Raw genomic sequence first — 12820 nt, forward strand, 5'->3', positions numbered from 1 at the left:
AACAACCCCAAACAGGAACTCTAAGAAAAGACTGGCAGCCAGGCCCAATCAGAAATGCCCACTTTATTTTTTACAATTTCTGTATATTGAGCATTTTACACATATCATATATCTGTTGGCCATTTAACAAAACACAGCGTGACAAGTCTCCAAGTTTTCAGTGCAGACAATCACCCACGTCAGGTGATCTAACTGATATGTTCTTCCCGTCGGCGTGAAGGCATGTTTGGGAGTGACGTCACCTGGTGTAAACTGGGCTGGAATGAAAACCCGCAGGCAGCAGGCACACCTCACCTTTTTCCTGCTCTGTAAACATTTCTGAACACCTATTGAAGTTGTCATTTTAAACACTCCAGAGAAATCTCGAGATGTTGACGATTTGCATGGGGCTGTCACCTTCTCGATCCACAGGCCTCATTTTAGTGGTTTCCTCTACTCTTTTTCCTCTCCACTATTATAGACACTTGCTGGTTTTTATTTGTTAACATCTATTACACTTGACCAAAATGACTGCAAATCACTTGGTGCATGCAGCGTCAGCCTGCGGTGAAGGAGGGGTGTGAGGGAGGGAGATTAGCCAACAGCGGCTCAATACAGTTCTGTCTGTGCCGTCGACAGTTTGGCAGCTAAACTGTCTGTAGCCTCCAGGCTTTACTACAGGAAATCTCTGCCATGTCAACAACACCATGTTTCCTCTGAGGCACAGACAGGTACAGACAAATAAAACCAAGCCAAAGAGTAAACTACACCAGTGCCTTAGCAAGCGCAACTTCACTAAACACCTCCGGGGTGGGGGGGATTTTTTTTTTTTTTAAAAAGCAAATGATCTCCCTCTTCATCTGCAGGACACGTGTGCACCCACCCACCTCCCATTACCACCAGGATCTAAGCCACTATAATTTATACCTTTGTTCCCAAATGGAGGACAGCGTGCAAGAGCTGGCTAGCTGTGTGTGTAATTACGCTCAAGTGAGGGGATGCATGGCCGTGTGTTTGGGGCTGGGATTTGAGGGCCGGAAGGAAGGAAGAAAGAAGAGGAGGTGGGGGTTGACGGGGTGGCGATGAGGGGGGCCAAGAGAGCAAGGCGAAAAGAGAAAGAAGCAGTGAAGCTAAAGAAAATCTGGTTATTTTACGCACGGCTGCTTTGTTAATGGACACTGTGTGTGTTGGTTTGCGTTTGTGTGTGTGAGAGAGACTGGAGAAGGGGGTGGGTGGTGGCGGTGGGTCAGCAGGAAAGGGCTGTGTTTATCCAATCTGTTCCCTGCCTTTACCATGTGGTAGGAAAAACCACTGGCCGGCTCTCAGTCTGATCCCAGAAGACAGAGGCTGAGAGACAGACACAGGAGAGGGAGGGAGAGAAAGAAGTAGGCCACAGGGGGTAGCCAAGGAACCTGCTAAGAGAGAAAGAGTGCATGTCTCTGTGCTCACTGAGCTAAAGAACCTGTCATGTGGTTTGTAAAGCTATATGCTCCCTGAAAATCACTGGTTTAAGCAAGCCTATTTAAAAAGTGACACATATATGCCCAGAAATATTGGCCAAATAGTTTAAAGATTCTAGTGGGTTTAGTAGGTTTTCGGGCCTAAACAGGATTTTTGAGTTCTTTAAACCAAAGCTATAACTGAAGCTTCCAAATTTTTCGAGACACCAATCTGTTGCCAATACCAGGGTTTCTGCCAGCACATTACCAGGGTGGGGAACCATCACACTGATGGTCAGCTCAAAAGTTCCAACCATTGATTTAGGTAACATATCTTACACGGTTCTCCTGATTTGAGAATTAAATAATCAATAGCCAGGTTAACATTTATGAGAACTGTTTAATACTGTAATGTTGCTGAAACGAGAACTCTACCGACCTCTTTGAACTCCTTACAACGTGTTGTTATGAGTCATGAACATCAACCACTAGTAAGAGCTGAAGGGTGGAGACAAACACGGTACTGGCTTCGCAACAAATAAGTACCTAACCCTGCAACCCTTATATATCGCCCTGAAGCTCCTGTTAATCCCTTTTAAGGCATTAAAAAGACATTTTTGTAAGTTAAAAAACAGGACTGAAGAAGCAGGCAAATGCTATGACTCAGTGCCGGTTTACCTGTTCAGCTTATATCCATCCATTTGTGCTCACTGATTCGGCGAGTCTCAATCATTCATTGGTGTATGTAAATGAGGTTAAGTATGATTTGTTCTCCATCTGTTACATGCATTACTTTCTCTTCATGCTGGAGCTAGGAAATAAATTTGACAGTGTGTCGTCCCAGCTCCCTCCTCTCTGTTCCCGTGCACAGCGCTACACACAAGCTGTTCTGTCTGTGTCACTGCGGAATTAGCGATTAGCATTATCTCAGCTGATAGTGAGATAATACTCCATTACATGAGTACAAAACACTGTTTACAACAAGTATCAGTCATTGGTAATTATATGTTAACATTTCTTCTGAACAGAAACTGGCATTCCTAAATTCTGTAGATTCTAGTCATCAAAACTCAACAGCAGAGTGAAGCAAATCAAAACCAAATGTCAAATGTAGGATGTCAAAATAGACTAGACTGATTCTCAGTCTTCTTTTCTACACTTTGTGTCACTTACTACAAACAGGAAAACACAACCAAGAACAAAGGTTTAGACAAAGACTTGAATCTTTTTCAACAGACTGCTGAGAAATGCTTCCTAAGAACCTGAATGTTTCATTTGTGCTTAGCTGACGGGTTTCCTCCACTCATCTACTTAGAAGGTCACTGGATATATATGGTTGTAGAATGCATTTAGAATCTGTGGAAAGAGCTTATGCAAATCAAGAAAGACTTATGCTGGTTTAAATTGTGATAGGCCCTCACATGCAATAAGGTCATTGGAGTATCTTTTTTCCTATAAAGCAAATGTCTCAAATTTATAAATTAAGCCAGAGGGATGCATCTTTAAAAGATCTCTGCAGCTCCTAAAAGTACTCTACAGCCTGTCCTCTGCAGTACTAAAACTCTAGGGATGAATGAGTTTCCAAAACTTCTGCCATAGACTGGGACCAGATTAAGTATCTTATCTGACCTTAATACATACAGTAGGCTGAACTAATATTTGACTTGTAGCATCTGACCCACATTGAGTTCAGATCAGGAGGCAGGTCACAATGCCCAGTCAGACGACATGTACCGACGCTTTCAGGATGAGCGCTGTAGTTAATGCTGGTATTTCCCCTACCACCCCTCAGAGTCTGTAGCTGTAGGCATTCAGAGCCGAAGGAGACAGGCGTCCCCTGTGTCTAAAACAAACCACTTCATTAATATGAATATTCCAGTGTTGTTTGAATCTTGATCAGAAAGTCAGAGCAGCAGGCATAAGCTGATATGAAGTTCGGAGATCAAACGGCTGCAGGTGAGGGGGAAATTGTAGCTTGGTAATGCAAATGACTTATCATAGTGTTACACTGCCACTATTACAGGCTTTGGGGAAAACCCTGCAAGTGTTCAAAAGCAGTAGTCTTTTCAAAAACTACAGGATTTGTCAGTAGCAGGGAGTCAGATCAGCTTGCTGAAAGAAAACCACCAGTGGTTTTGGGGCTGTTGAGAGATTTGTCATACCTGTTCAGACCAAAAAAAAAAACAAAAAAAAAAACAAAAAACGAAGCTTTGGAAATACTTCTGAGCAACAAGAACATCACAGGCAGTACTTTCCTGACTCTCGGTCTAGATTTTCATTTTTGTAGAAAACATGAATACACAGGCTTCCAAAGAAAGGCTTTCATGGTGAATTCCCCATGAAAGTCAAAATGCTTAGGTATCCCTTTATGCAAGAGCAAACAGGAAGGCTCACACACTGATGATAAACAGGCTCTCCAGAATGCAACCCCCACTGCTGCTCAGTCAGTCACTGCTATCGACATGTCCTTTTCAACCAATGGGACAGCCAGGTCTGAACCAAATCCCCTGAGCCTGGATAGCTACACTTCTTGCCCCACCTGCCCAGGTGCTAAGACTTCCAGAGTCTACTCCAACTCCTACTCCAACAGTAGATGGAACTAGTCAACAACAGTAATGTGTCAGGGTGGTTTATAATCTATATTTATAAAAGTTCAAGACCCTACATATAAAAGGTGAACTCCTACAATCTGATGATGTCCTACGATTAGCACTTTGCAACAGTGAAGAACTCCCTTCTAAGAAGAAGAAACCTCCAGGCTCACGGAGGATCAGTCATTTACATGTTCAGGAAATTCCAATATTATCTGCCAAAAACAAAGATCTATGTACCTCTTACGAAAGTGTCTTTACTGGTTGAAATCTCTTTCACGTGTAGTTAACATCATCCTGTTTTCATTCCATCTCCCTAACTGGATGCTGATTCCAAAAGCAAGCAGCACTTAATCTTTCATCAGCAACGTGAATCACCGAGGAGAAATGGTGATCGAAGATGAGCAAGAAGGATGCGTGGATGCCACAAGAGTGCCATTAAACCACAGCAAGCGCCGGGAAACTGATGAGATTTTTGCATGGCGCTGACGGAGCTTTTCAGCAATAGGATTCATCAGCAGCTGATGACACAAAATACATATTACCAGTGGAAAGGCCTTGGATTTAGCTTTGCTTATTTTCTTCCCATGTTAGCAAAGAGCTGAAGAGGGGAAACGGGATATTCCAAAAGTATATACAGCAGCAGAGGTCAACAACAGACTAAAAGGCCCATACTTGACAGGCCGTCTCCTCCAGCACATACAGAACACACATACAGCCCACACACAAACACTTGAGAGCTGTATTAATGCCAGCCTCTCTCCTAGGCACAGCACTTGGTCCAGAAGGCCCTCGCTGCAGGAGGAGGATGGGGGAGGCAGGCGCAGAAGAGAAGGAGGGGGCAGAGGGAGAGACAGGTGAGAGGGAAGGATGAGAGAAAGCAGTAGACACAGTGATGACACTCAGTTTTGAATGTCACCACAGTGCTAAAGACCCCCGCTAACCTTTTGGCTGGAAATGAGAGCGCTGGACGGAGGGCGGGGGAGAAAACAGACAGCCAGGCAAAGATGGAGAGTGAGAAAGAGAGATGCAAAGGGTGAGAAAGAAGACTAGAAAAAAAAGGAGGTAGGCTTATGCAGAGGGGGGCAGAAAGGGAGTGGGTGGGTGGCTGAGGGGTGGAGGTGGAGCAATAGATAGCGAAGATGAAAGAGATGGAGGCAAACAACAGCACCACTTCTCATCCCCACTAACAGAAGTGCCATCTATGACACATGATGATAGGAGACAAAATGGCCCCCCTAACAAACAACAGTAATCTGATTCAGACACCCAACAGCAACCTTTCAGCACCAGATTGTCCAGTGCGCTGCATTACCTGCTGCTAGCTAACCTGCAGACAATCCACTCAGTTCAGTTTTGGCCGGGCAATCAGTGTCATCCATCTTATGTGCGCTTGTGTGTCCAGTGAGAGAGAGTGAGTGCTTTTCATCATTACTTTCAACTACATAACTACAGCGAAACCTCCACTGACCTCAAATGGATTTCAAAAATGCCTGCAATGCATCAGCTCTTAACGCCACAGACGTTCCCATAAACAAGCAGCTGTTCTTTAATACATGAGAAAAAGTTATTTTTCTCGTAAGCTCCACTTCTACAAAGACGTTGTGAAGATAACCTATCTTCAGTTATAAATCATATCTACATCAGAAACATTGTATACATTTTTCTTTTGTTACAGTTCAACCAGAGGTTATCTGTACTACGCAGCGTGTCTATAGAGCTTAACTAGAGGCTGTTCACTGAAACTTACAGAAAGACTAGCTCCTCATGGAGCGTCTCCTGCGAGCATAGGTTAAAATCCAGAAGAAACATTTTAGAAGGTTTCAGGACCCATTGTTTACTAACTGCAAGTCAGCTCTCTTAAAATAATGTAACAATTTTCTTTTTGATTTCTCATTATTATTCCATTTAACACTACTGTCCAGAAAAACATCAGCTGGGGCATTACAACTTATCTCAGGACTAAAGGTGGCAAATGACAAATTTCTGCTTCCACTATTTACTGATTTTATTCTGAAAGTGCTGACCAACTGGAGTGACTTGCATATCTCCCACTAAAACATCTTTTATGATGCTGGTCTACTTGATACTATTCTCTGCACACCATTCCATCTTCTGTTTGAAATCTGTGTTTTTGTATCTCACTATAATTTATTTATGAAGTATTCTGTTTTTAAAGTTCAGGTGCTGCTAACCAGCTAAGCCCACGCTATCTGATGTTTCCCTACCTTCAAGCTGGCCTGGTCCTTTCTGTCATTCGGCTGCCTCTCCAGTGAGTCCCTTAAAACATTTTCAGTTCACTAGGAGCCCTTTCTCACTAGTACCTAGTCAGCTATTGTGGTTTTCCATTTGGTAGTATTACCTGGTACCAGGTACTTTTTTAGTACCTGCTTTGCTGGGGTTCCAAGTGAGCTGAGTAGATCGGAAAATGTGACAAATGGCATCTTGGAACTTTCAGCTGCATAGACCACGTTAGGTGGTACTCTACTGAAGTGGAAAACAACCAAAAACCGAGTAGAGTCGAGGCAGTACTAGTGGAAAAGAGGCTTAGATAAACCAGTTACTGGTTACAATGGGAGTCTGTGAGTGTGGGACGAGTGAGTCTGCAGAGGCAGCTTCATAGATCACCTGGCCAACCTGCAGGCAGGTGAACACAAATCAAGACAGGGAGGAACGTTCACACTAAAATGCATTTACAGAGCTTTTAAAGAGCCTAACCACTGAAGAGCACCCCACGTGCCAAATCAAGATCACCCTCCAGACAAGTCACTCTGCTTCGCACTCAGATTTAATTGCAACACAGGCAAGAATCTAGCACTTCCTTTTTGTGGTCAATACTTTATTTGCACTGTTAACCCCACTGAGTGTGTAAGATAACTTCAACACTTCGACAGACCAAGAGAGTGGGTGCTAATGCATTAAGTCAGACACAAAAATCACTTCGGGGCAGTAGGTGCAATGCTGAAAGTGAAAATGCGCCTTTGATATTAAAGTTGCTTTTTAGCATTTTGAGAAATGAGGCTGAGAAATTATGAACTTGTTACATCCAGATTTCCCATCCTCTCAATAATCATGTGTACATTAAACTGAGAGAGGAAGGCCCAACATGTTAACAAATGTCACTTTAACCAGCATAATACAAAAATGTCAGTGTTCTCCCACATGCCAACAAGTTTACTTCTGATTTCTCCTCTCGTTTGTCTTTAGTTTCTCCTCATCTGTCATTTTTGCGTACACTTGTGTAAGTTTAGCCATATTAATCTGAACTATTCTTCACAGCATGAAAGTAGCAAGAGCTGGTGAAAAGGTCATCAGATGACTGCACACCAAAAGTGAAATGTCCAGATAACCAACACTGACCACACTAATGATTCATAGACCACAACAACAGGGAGTAGGCTTATTCAAAATCATGACAAACTGATGGGCACCTGCTCCAAAGAAAGTGTCAAAGTTAAAATAATGGATCAGGGTAAAGTTGCACAGACAGATGTTCATTAAAAATCACTGAATATAGATAATGGGGGAGGGCATACATGGCGACAATGAGCATCAGTGTACAGCTATAAGCACGGAAATTTGATTGCATCATTCTGAGCAGAGCTATCTTAAAATTGCATTTCACTGTATGTGTGGTGTATGCCCCAATCTTAGCCCCACTGTAAGGTGGCAGGGATTTCCCTAGATGTGGCCATGCTGGGACCACCACCAAAAATAGGAAACAGAAAAACTCCTCAATCTCACAGAATCCCCATCTTTTAGAGTTAAAAATGAGACAAGAGGGCAGATTCTGCTTTGTGTTTTTAGTGGAACAAAGAGTTTATGACAACGCGACAAACAGATTTACCGGCAACTTGCTTCATGAAGTTTCAAATGTTAATGGTTGTATTATTTGGCTCTTTGAGTGAATAATGCACACTCACCAGCCAAAATTAAGACAACTCGAGGGTAATCAGCATGACTTCCACATACTTCAAACTTAAGTCAGAACTATTTAAACGGGGGGAAAGGGCTACTCTAAAAAAACAACAACCATTGTGTCTACTTTAGTAAATCAATCTAAATATGTGCAAAATTAAAACATTCACCTCTGCACACGTTGTCAAAGGGAGGGGAATCTAACTTTATGTAAAAGTCTCAGGTTAGCCAAGACTAACTGTCTCTAGCAAACTAAGTCAGCCTTGCAGCTGGGAGGGGGGCTCAAATTTTACCACAAAAAAGGGCAGTGAGAGAGAGGGGAGAGAGACCAAATAGTGCTGAGCATCTGTTGTGTGTGTGTGTGTGTGGTCAGGGCCTCTTATCTCTCCCTCTGTGGCCCGCTAAACATGACTAGCTGCCATCTTGGCTCAAAGACACAAGGTGGTAGTGGTGGGGGTATAGCAGCTCCTGCCTCTATGGGAAACGGGAGGAAAAAACATAAAGACCCAGCACAAATCTACTGAAATGTGTCGCACTGACTAAAACCACAAAGTAAAAACGAATAGAAAACGAGCGCGTGTTTCTGAGGGGGGACCAAGCTCGGTTATTTTCCAGAGATTTAGTGCCAGAGTTGCGTGAGAGCGGCAGGGTGACCATTATGCAAGTTGGCCGATTACAGAACACATAATGGGGAAAGAGAACAGGATAGCGCAAGAAACACACGCAATTAAGTTAAGACTGTACAAAGAAAAAAAATACGGTTTTAGTATATGGTAAAGATGTGTCAGTGGAACTACAAGGGCAGGTGTTTAGGACTGCCTTTCCCCCCTTCCACATCGAGTAACAAGTGTAATCGTAAGTGTAACCAAACTTCGGTCGCCGGATACAATGTAACACAACAAACAAGTCCTCCTAACAAAAGCCGAAAGGCGGAAAGACCTAAGGAGGATCTGTAATGTAACTTTGCATTTTTACCTCGTCAAAAAGTGAAGTGAAAAAAGAGGCAAAGTTAATTCCCTTGCCCAAGAGCTATGCACTGATCGATAACCGTTTCGAGCAGGTTAGTAGCTAGCCCGGTGGGGCTAATAAGTGGTCTTTGCCCGTACACAATGAGGATGAGAGCTGGCTAGCAGGCTAGCTGAACTTCTGTGTCCTAGCGCTGGGCCAACCTCCAGCGGCTAGCAAAGCTAATTAGCCTATCAGCGGTATTTCGCACGTCGTTTCGGACCAGGGAACGATTCGCTCATCTCGTTTTTTTTGTTAAAGTAAAATACTTTCTCCGCCACTCCAAAGCTGTACACGAGTAGGACAATTTTTTCAGCACATTCCAAAGTGTTTTGATAACACAAGGCATGGTAAAAACAACAAGAAAAACACGGTTGTATGGAATGACCGCCTGGCCTCACAGCTTCCCCCCTCCTCTCCTCCACTGCTCTGTCCCTTTCGTCCAATAAAACTACCGACTACTACACATTCTTAACACTGTCCCCTTAACCACAAAACACTACAATTCTATTGAAATCAAACTATTATTTATACTTTCATTGTTAAATGGTGCAATTGAGCCAGTGTGCGGCGTTTTTGGAGATTTCTGCCAAGTATTCTCCGCTGGGAATCTCCCTCGGTGCTCCGCTCATTCAGTCGGCTAGTGACTCACCTCTACGCTCGAGCCACCTCGTGTCTCCTAGAAGCTTCAACACAATTAGCTAACAGGGCTAACACTCACACTTTAAAAATGAACTAAGTTCAAGTTTTATATTACACAGGACGATAAGTTGTCTGAGGAACTGACTCAGAAACTACGAGGCTCTCAGTGTTGTGCTGGACATTTTTCTTTCCACTTTTCAACTAACTAATGGGACTGTTGTGCGTCTGTGTGAGTGAGCGATGCTGCGGGTGGCAAAGCTAAACTTGCTATTGTTAGCATGTCGGCATGGCAGCTACACGGACCTTCAATGACTTTCTACTGAAAGAAAAAAATAAAACAGATGCGAAATAAACCTGCAGTCTAAAACAGAACCTTCCCCGCGAGTTTGCCCTGAAAGAAATGCTCGTCGGTCTAAAAACCACAACTCACTGGGCGGATTAAAGAGTCCGATTGTGCTGAAAAAGTATGGAAAACTTGCTATTCAGAAAGAATATAAACGATTTTAATTCAGGACCCTGTGTTATTATGGAAGCATTGCACTTGTGCCAAAATCTGTTCGAATTTTTTCTTAAATGCACTCAGTGAAAAGGGACATTTGTTAGCTTACCCAACAAGCTCGGTCACTTCGGGCTCTTTATCAAATCAACTCCTCGTTAGTAGGGTTAGTATCTCCGCTTGCTTGAAAAAAATCCACGGTGGTCCTTTTCAGTTTGAAATATAAATAAACAGAGGGAAAAAAGTTCAAGTTTCGTGTTTTTCATGAATTATTTCTCCGGCGTATCTCGCATCCGCGACCTCGCCGACTACTGTGCGTTGCTCTTCTCTCCTTTGTGTTAATTTCACTCAAATCGAGTTTAATCCGATCGATCCCTCGGCTGGTCGCGCTCCCGAGTCCTCCCCTCCAGACACTCGCTCACCTTCCTCGGCCAGGGGGGGCGCGCTCCCGAGGACCTCTCATACAGATAAACAGGCAGCGTGCGCGGTCACTGACCCGGCCGTGCCCGTAAGTTCTCATTAGGGGATGGAAAAAAATAACTGGGGCGTCATTTAGAAAAGGAGCTTCTGAATAAAACCGTAGAAATTAGGCGTATTTTTAAATATATATTTTAAATGCATTTTTATTTAAAACAAACAAACAATGGAAAGCATAAACTCGGTTAGAAACCTAAGATAAGATTCTAAAAAAATTAGAAGGTTTTGGGGTATGTGCCCTAATGTTTATCATTGTGAACAACTTTAAATTCTTCTAATCATTTATATAATATTTAGGTGAAGGTGTAGGTTAGAAAAATACCTGAATGTATATGTGTATTGCTGTAATCTTTACAGACTTATTTATATTATTTTTACACATTCACAATTTCTTCATCTCCCTGTTCTGGGTGAGGGATCTAGGCAAGCAAATGCTCCTCATATTTTACACATCAGGGACTCACAAACTATTGATTAGGGACACAATCATCCATTGGATAAGAGTGATACAGATAACTGTAGACAGGCCACAATCTATTGCATGCTTTGTTAGATACTATTCAGTCACCAGATCAAACAGACTTAATGTCCACGATTGTGCATATGTGTGAATCAGGACTGACATCCAACAGTATGAAATCATTTGAAATAGTCTTTGAGCTGCACATTATTGAACATATATCTCTATAATTGTAATGAAAAGCAAAACGTGTGTGTGTGTTTTCCTGCTGCATCTTGTTTGTCTGTCTTGAGTCAACTGCCGTACCAGAGTCTGGTGTTTAATTGGTGATAAAGCTAAAGATAGCGTCTCACAATTTCCCAAATCTGGGATAAACAAACTATAAGTTTTCTTATCTTATCTTTTCTTATGTTATTTTATTTTATCTTAGCTCTCACTGCACAATCAGACAGTCAGATTTCATGAATACACATAACCTGTTGTCCAGAGGCCATGATAGACTGAACATCTATTTGTGACTGAGCATCAGGGAGTTGTTGGTATGACACTGATTTGGAGAAAGCCTCACAAAACTGCACTTGTTGATGGGTCTCACCAAGAAGGCAGTGCAAGTTGTCTTTCTGTATTACTTCATCAAATCAGTGAAAAGGGAAAATCAGTATCTTATATGTTAGCCTTTTTGTCAGGAATTCCAAAGTGTTTCAGATATTGTGACAGTAAATAGGTTTAAAAACATCCATTTTAATGCCCGGCCCCAACACCACATGTCTTTAGGATCAGACTATTCTGTTGCCTGTATTCTGAATTGGGTATTATTTTCTTGATCATTGTTAAGTTGACATGTAGTGTGTGACAAGAGCCATCCTCAGATATGTTAGAACTACTGAAAATACTGTATTTGGTCTAGGAGTGGGTGCTGCCTGGGTACAGCACACAGTGGGCAGGACACATGACGTGCGCTCATTCAGCGTGAACTTACCAGAGAGTTACCTGTTCTGTTCTCACATGAGTGCAATCAGATATGCCAGATGCTAAATTTGTAACATGGAGCTGGCAGGTTAATGTTTAATGCCTGATGAGGCGATGTCTAGAAAGTTTAGTAATTGTAGTACATGTGGGGAAAACATTTGGGCTGCTCTTTCTACATGATAAACAAGGACTATTATATTCTTACATTTTATACAGCATCCAATCTCTTGAAACAATCATGCACATATTAGATAATAAAAACTTTGATTGCAGTAAAAGACTGCAAGTTGCAGCAGGGACATGCTAAGAGTTCAATTCAATTCAGTTTTATTCATATAGTGCCGAATCACAACAGCAGTCGCCTCGAGGTGCTTTATATTGTAAGGTAAACATCCTTCAATAATACAAAGAAAACAGAGAAAACCCAACCATCAGATGACCTCTATGAGCAAGCGCTTTGGCCACAGTGGGAAGGAAAAACTCCCTTTTAACAGGAAGAAACCTCCAGCAGAACCAAGCGTAGAGTTAGGGGAGGAAGACAGGACAAAAACATGCTCTGAAGAAAGCCAGTATAACTAATAATTAAATGCAGACGTGTATGTGTTTTGGGGAAGAAGTAGTTTTAATGCTTTGTTCTGTCTTTTATTGGTTTGGTGTTATAGTATGGTTTTATACATGTTTGAATATATTTTGCATGCTTTTATCTCGAAGTATTTTTTTACTTCCAACCCACACCTTATCAAAGGAATTCTCCAGACCTGCTCACGCTGCATAAAAGTAGGGAGGTGAGAGCAGTCAGAGGAGAGGAGTCATGGAGCATGTACACAACTGGCACAAGCATGAT

The 12820-nt window shown here is 42.4% G+C and overlaps 1 protein-coding gene across 3 annotated transcripts in view; it reads right to left on the reverse strand.

Annotated features, from left to right (window-relative positions):
* The window catches only part of chd7 (chromodomain helicase DNA binding protein 7), a 72268-nt gene extending 61745 nt beyond the window's left edge, over window positions 1–10523 (reverse strand). For 2 of the 3 annotated variants that reach the window (XM_082513534.1, XM_082513532.1), the window contains exon 1: window positions 10183–10523. The gene's annotated coding sequence lies outside the window, so the exon portion shown is untranslated. Of the gene's footprint in view, window positions 1–2096; window positions 2231–10182 lie in introns of those variants that run through there. The other variant, XM_082513533.1, reaches the window with a different exon arrangement.
* Window positions 10524–12820: the final 2297 nt, after the last annotated feature.

Source organism: Aulonocara stuartgranti (assembly GCF_965226115.1).
Source record: "Aulonocara stuartgranti genome assembly, chromosome: 18".
NCBI classification, from domain to species: domain Eukaryota; kingdom Metazoa; phylum Chordata; class Actinopteri; order Cichliformes; family Cichlidae; genus Aulonocara; species Aulonocara stuartgranti.